The 7171-nt window shown below is 39.9% G+C and overlaps 1 non-coding gene across 1 annotated transcript; it reads left to right on the forward strand.

Annotated features, from left to right (window-relative positions):
- Positions 1-5955: 5955 nt before the first annotated feature.
- On the forward strand, positions 5956-6062 carry LOC112534256. Its single transcript, XR_003078556.2, has one exon. It is a non-coding gene; the product is annotated as a small nucleolar RNA R71 (small nucleolar RNA).
- The last annotated feature ends 1109 nt before the right edge of the window (positions 6063-7171 follow it).

Below are 7171 nucleotides of genomic sequence, written 5' to 3' on the forward strand. Positions count from 1 at the left end.
TTCTGTAAGGTGCTATAGAAATAGGAGCAACTCTTGGAATAGTTTCAATTTCAAAATCCACTTCTCTTTGAGGTGGCAATCCAGGTAATTCTTCTAGAAATACATCTGGGAATTCTTTGACTATTGGTACCTCTGAAACCCCTGGACTAACAATTCCAGTGTCTACCACATTCACAAGATAAGCATCACACCCAAATTTCATTAAATGAAAAGCAGTAGCAGCAGAAATCAAACATGTAGGCACAATTTTCCTGTCACCCGTGAAGACTGTTTTTATTTCCCCATCTATAACCATTTTTACTTCCTTCGTTAAACAATCAACTATGACATGATTTCTAGATAACCAATCCATTCCCAATATCACATCAAAATCTCGCAAATTGATCACAATTAGGTCTACTGACATATTTGTACCACAAATCATCACAGAACAAGCCCGAACTATAGTATTCACCATTATTACTCCTCCAGCAGGCATCGAAACACAAATATCATGTCCTAAAGATTCAATGGCATAATGCATTTTCAATGCAAAATCATATGAAATGAATGAACATGTAGATCCGGGGTCAACTAACACATATGCATCATGCCTACAAATAGGAATTCTACTAGTTATTATCTCTGGAGAAGTAGTTGCTTCCCGCCTCGTAATAAAGATACACTCTTACTGCGGTAAGGATTGGTTCGCATCTTCAATATGGACATATGCTGCTGTAGCTGCACTTCTACCTCCCCTACCTCTTCCACGACCAGTCGTTGTAGGTACTAAATTATCCCCAACACTACTTTGTCCTCCTGAATGGTAGGTACTTGATGCTCCTCTACCTACTACACACTCATTGGCATAATGCCCAGGTTTCCCACATCTATAACAAACCTGCACTCTCAGTCCCCAACACTCTTTTGAATGGGTCCTTCCACAAGTACCACTGATGGGCTCTTTATGCAACCTACACCTAAGGCAGTGAACCTACCGATGCAGCCTAGCACTAGTGAGTATCAAGGTCGTATCCCTGGAGATCGGGTGAACCTAGAGTTACTACTGCTTGCTATGTTATCTAGTCTGAAATAGGGTGTGAAAGTTCTAACATACCAGCTAATGGTTATGAGTGCAATTAAGTAAATGAAGGACAACGAACAATCAAAAGACAATTGCAAAGAGAGAAACAAACCCAAAAGGGAGCCTAAGTGATGGAATTCTAAAGATGGATTTTATGGATTGCCGATCTTGCTTACCCGTGCCTAAATCCTGAATTGAATCCCGGTTCCTCTCTCGAGCTTACCGAATTCCTAAACCTGCACTAACCTAATGGAATCTCTTCCGAATTTCTAGCTACTCATGTTCATGGTTAAAGCAATTAGGGAACAAAATAAGGAAAAACAAATTAAAGGCATGTACACCCTTCTCTTTCAAGCTGAATGAGAAATCCTAAAATTGCAAAATTCGAAATCTCAAACCCTAGTTGCCTCTTGAATGCTCCCAAAGTTTGTCTTGATCTTTAATTCGATGTTGGAACAAGTGAAATCCCCCCTTCAATTGATGAATTTTGATCTCTCAAGGTCTACAATTGAGGTATAGGAAATAATTGATTAAGTGTGTGTCTTGGAATTGAGTCCAAAAATTGTCTCCCCTCCAAAAGAACTCAAAATTGCCTATATAGTTGATTCAGCATGGCCGGGAGTCCGTGCAAGGCCGAATCATGGAGTCTGTACGACTCCTTCCAAGCCGTGCCTGGCCGATCGAGCCACCACAGGCCATGCTTTGGAGGCCGTGGTGGCTACTAAGTCGTCGAAATGGCACAATTGGGGATAGCCTCTTGGTAATTCAGCACGGCCGGAGTCCAGGCCGTGCTCAACCCTCGGGGTGCTAGTTCTCACCCAATTTGATGGATTTTGGTCCGTAATCACATGTATTTCCCTTGATTATTGATGGTGTCCTTCGAAAATGACCTGAAACGAGAAAGGAAACAAAAGACAGGTGATTCTAGCATAAAACGGGATAATCATGCATAAAAATGTAAACAATCGGGCATGAAAACATGTGTAGTATGATGCTTATCAAATTACCCCACACTTAAACTTTTGCTTGTCCTCAAGCAATCAACAACTCACTCCTCAAATAGATACCAAATAACTCAATCCAATGCATTGCAGGAGGTTAGCTCAAAACAAATTTCAAAACTCCATAATGATTTTTCCCAAAATCCCCAAATCACTAAATCCTTAAGAGAGGGAACAAACTTAATAAAGTTGCTAAAGTTAAAATGATAAACCATCTAAATTGAGAAATTGAGAACCATGCCTCACAAGATGTCACTCAAAACACACAAGTGTATATAGGTGAAAGAAGATCGCCAAGCTCTCAACGCAAAAATACAGAAAAAGTGCTTACCATAGGCTTGCTTATAGATCCAATCTCCACTACTACGAAATAATCAATAATCATGATCAAAGGGTCTTGAGCCAGGTTGTAATGGGGTTAAGGTAGGGTATGTATAAATATGGAAAGCAGGCTACAAGTTGCTGAAAGTTAAGCAAGTAATGCAAGAAAGTAACGAAGGATTAAGTGTTGTACCAAAATGAACACTAAGTTGCTCTAAAAATAAGATGATGCTCAAAATGAACTAAATTAATATTTTTTATTATTGAATATATATATACTATGTATATATATTGCAACAGCTTATGTAGGGGTTGTTGGTTATTGACACATACAATAAGACTGAATATCAATTTTTTTTTTCAATTGAAGGGAGCATCTATGAAAAATCTAACAACTTAGTGAAATATATGATTGCAGATTGATCCAAAATAAAATGCAGTATAAACTTACATAATTTCCAGCAACAATAGTAGAAAGAATGGTCAAATGAATAGAAGTGATAAAATGAGTGTCACTGTTATTATTATCACGAAAGGAAAGGCTAAGGCTCAAAATTGGTTCACTAAGGGAAAAACAGGGTTAGGCTTTTTGGCCAAATTGTGTAAATCCTAAGTGCCCAAATCATCTCACGATTATTGACAATTCATGTAATCTCAAAAGATATCGTAAAGCAAGTTTTAGAAACAGAGATTCTGTACAATGCTCACTAATGAAAGAAAAGGGAGCATAATAGTGATGCACCAATTGGCTTAAAATCTCACCATTTGAGTGGGTTAAAATTGCATGAATTCTCAAACCAAAGTTTAAACAGTCAATCACAATAATAAGCAACAATATTAACAGTGTTCTATATCTAAGATAAAGTAAAATGGAAGAATTTAAGGAAAAATACCAGTTTTACCTGGCTGGATTGTAATTAGGAGATTCGTTCATTGCCTTCTTCCAACAAGGTTCGATAAAAGCTATAAGGGAATCCATTCAAAGGAGAAAATCATTAACTACTCGATTAAAACAAAACTCAAGATAAGGACAGTAATAATGAATGGACTCAATCAATAAGGGATATTAAAACAAGATAAAAATAGCAAAGATAAAATTGGTACCTGTACAAATCTACGGTACCTACCCCACACTTGTGAAAAACACTGTCCTCGGTGTGAACAAGGTAGGCACTCCAAAATAAAAGGAATAAAATACGTAAAATGAAGCTAATTATGGGAGTCCATAAAAGAAATTAGAAAACTAAGAGAAAAACAAGACGATAAAAAGAGATAAAAACTAGAAAGTCTACTAGATACTGCCCTTGATGTGTACATTAACACTTCAAAATATGTTAGTCCTCAAAATTACGTACGAGCATCAAGTAGGCTAACTCCTGCAAAATTCAAGAATAAACACATTCCAAGCAACATCTAGTAAAAGGTTCAATAAGATAGCATCTCCTCAAAATCAAACTTACTAAAAACAGACTGAAATATCTAATTGCAAATGACTACATAAAATAAAATAAAAAATGTCCAAAAATTCAGAGAGCAAAAATAGATTCGAGAATGCCTCCCGAAGGCGCTTCTTTTTGTTCGAGTCATCTAGCTAGACTCTGGATCAGTATTCCTGCATCGCGGGCAAATTAAGAAGGTAGGCTCAATGTAAGTTGGGGCTCGAGGCATATAAGCGCAATGAAAAGGTCCGATGTGTTCAGTAGATGACCAAGGGGGTGCTCTTTGGACCGATTTGGGATGTCCATTCATCCACTCCGAATTCCGGCTAAGTGACCTGTCAAAAACAAACTTGCAACTACCCTTCTCAGGTCTATCACAGCACAAAGTCTCATATTGATACAAGTTATTTTTTTCAGATAAATAACACATACTAGTAGGGGAAGAAACATGTATAGCATCATCCATTTGTACATCTTGTGGTTGTGTATTACATGCAAGATCAATTCCATCAATACAACAAATGGCATGAACATGGTCGGTGGAAGAACTATCAAATGAGGGTAAACTAAAAGTGACACAGTCGTCCCCTACATTAAGTTCTAACTTCCCCTAAAATACATCTATTTTAGCTCTAGCTGTGGCAAGGAAAGGTCTCCCCAAAATTAATGGTACACCATGCTCATTGTCCATATCCAAAACCATAAAGTCCACCGGGAATATGAACTTATCTACCTTAACTAGCATATTTTCCACAATTCCCCTAGGAAGCTTAACAGAACGGTCAGCTAATTGAATGCATATCTTAGTGGATTTTGCCTCCCCAAAACCTAGCTTATTGAACAAACTAGTGGGCATGACATTTATGCTAGCCCCCAAATCAGCTAATGCATCATCAACACACAAATTACCTAAAGTGCAGGGAATAGTGAAACTCCCTGGATCGTGATGTTTCTCTGGCAACTTGCTCTGAAACACCGCTGAGCACTCCTCATTAAGCTGAACATAGGCGACCTCCTCCAACTTCCTTTTTCTGCTAAGTATGTCCTTTAAGAACTTAGCATACTTCGGCATCTGCTCCAATGCATTAATAAAAGGCAAGTTAATATGCAGTTGTCTAAAAATATCTAAAACCTTACTGAACTGCTCTTTCGCCTCTGCTTGTTTAGCTCTAGAAGGATAAGGAATCTTAGGTTGATATTCCCTGACTGGAATTGATTTCACCTTTTATCCCTCAGGTTCCCTAACCTTACTGCTTGCCTTAACCTGCATATCAATAGTGGCGTCATCAAAAACAGGCTTAGAAGGAGCTGAAACTAACTTACCTGAACGCAAAGTGATGGCGTTCACGTGCTCCCTCGGGTTAGACTCGGTGGTGCTCGGGAGCGCTCCTTGCCGCCTTTCAGACAACATCTTAGAGATTTGGCCAATCTGGGTCTCCAAGTTCTGAATCGAGGCCTGCTGGTTCCTAAGTGCACTATCAGTTTGCTGGAACCTCATCTCCGTAGACGTCACAAACTTCATCATAAGCTCCTCTAAATTTGACTTCTTTTCTAGTAGAGGAGGAGCTTGTGTAGGCCCAACTGAATGTTGCTACGGCTGCTGATGAAGTCTTTGAAAACTAGGTGGACCCTGAGCGTTATTGTTCCTCCAACTGAAGTTGGGATGATTGCGCCACCCAGGGTTGTATGTATTGCTGTAAGGATCGTTCTGCTGCCTTGGGGCATTCCCCATATAATCAACCTGTTCAACATCAGAAGACATAGCAGAATTAGATGGAAAAGTAGTAGACCTCCCGATGCAGATTCGCCTTTGTAATGCGGGCCACCACAAAACTCGCGACCAACGTTCATTTGTATGAGCAAGATCCGGAGTTGGTCGATCTTCTTGGCTAGAAGCTCCACTTGAGCTGCTAAGGTTGCTGTAGAGTCCACTTGGTTGACCACTCCCTGTCTTCCTGGTCGGCTCCTAGAGGATTGCCACTGATAGTTGTTCATGGCCATTTCCTCTATCAGGTTCTGAGCCTGCTCGAGCGTCTTACTATTTAGCGCCCCACCTGCTGCAGCATCCACCATCTGCCTCGTTGCAAGGTTCAACCCACTATAGAAGGTCTGAACCTGCATCCACACTGGCAATCAGTGATGTGGGCAGCATCTCAAAAGATCTTTAAATCTCTCCCATGCATCGTACATGCTTTCATCATCAAACTGCACAAAAGAAGATATGTCATTTCTAAGTTTAGCAGTTTTAGCGGGAGGAAAATACTTATATAAAAATTTTTCGGCCAACGCCTTCCAGGTAGTGATCATCTGTTGTGGAAGAGATTGCAGCCATCTCTTTGCTTTGTCCCTCAAGGAAAATGGAAACAATCTCAGCCTAATGGCATCATCGGTTGTTCCATTTATCTTGAATGTGTCACAAATCTCCAAAAAGTTGGAGATATATGCATTGGGATCCTCGCTGGGCAATCCTCCAAATTGCACGCTTTGTTGGATCATCTGGATAACATTGGCCTTTATCTCAAAATTATTGGCCGCTATAGCAGGTCTGACTATACTCGTTTTCGTCCCATCTAAAGATGGTCGAGCAAACTCGTACATCGTCCTCTGATCGTCGTTGGCCTGGGGGTCATGGTTTTCCATCGTGTCTAGTCTATCCACAGGTACCTCAACCTCAATCTCCTCCTCTTCTAATTGCAACCTCTTCCTTAAGAGTCTGAAGGATCGTTCTGGATCAGATAGAGGCTCTATAAGATTTGAGTTTGAGCTCCTGGTCATAAACTACCTGAAACCGAAAGTCCACACAACCACCAATCAATAAAAAAAATATAATTTGCACTGCCAACTTTTCACGTATCTTCAATCTCAAACCCCTCTCAAATCTATTTCTCTTCAGTTCATCAGTTGCCACTTCCTCTGGTGCATACCTAGATAACCTTGTAAATTGTAATTCATAGTCGGCAACAGACATCTCATTTTGTTTCAATTCAAGTTTCTTCCTCTCTTGATATATTGGTGGCATATACTTCATCTTGAACTCCTTTAAGAATTCTTCCCATGTCATTGTCAATGGTTGTGTCTGGCTACCTGGGACTGTCTCCCACCAGTTTCTAGCATCCTTTAGAAATAATGAGGTTGCATACCTCACTTTCATTTGGGTTGTCGGTTGGGTATTAAATTGTGTAAACACACCTTTAACAGACTTTAGCCATTCCTCTGCTACAATTGGATCAGTTGTCCCCTCAAACTCTTTCCCGCCATGCTTTCTTAACTTTCCAAAGTTTGCATCCAATGCAGGTACGTTTAGTGGAGGTGGTGGGTGTTGTTGAGCTAATCTTCTTAACTCTTGA

Source organism: Ricinus communis, chromosome 1, assembly GCF_019578655.1.
Source record: "Ricinus communis isolate WT05 ecotype wild-type chromosome 1, ASM1957865v1, whole genome shotgun sequence".
In the NCBI taxonomy this organism is placed as follows: Eukaryota; Viridiplantae; Streptophyta; class Magnoliopsida; order Malpighiales; family Euphorbiaceae; genus Ricinus; species Ricinus communis.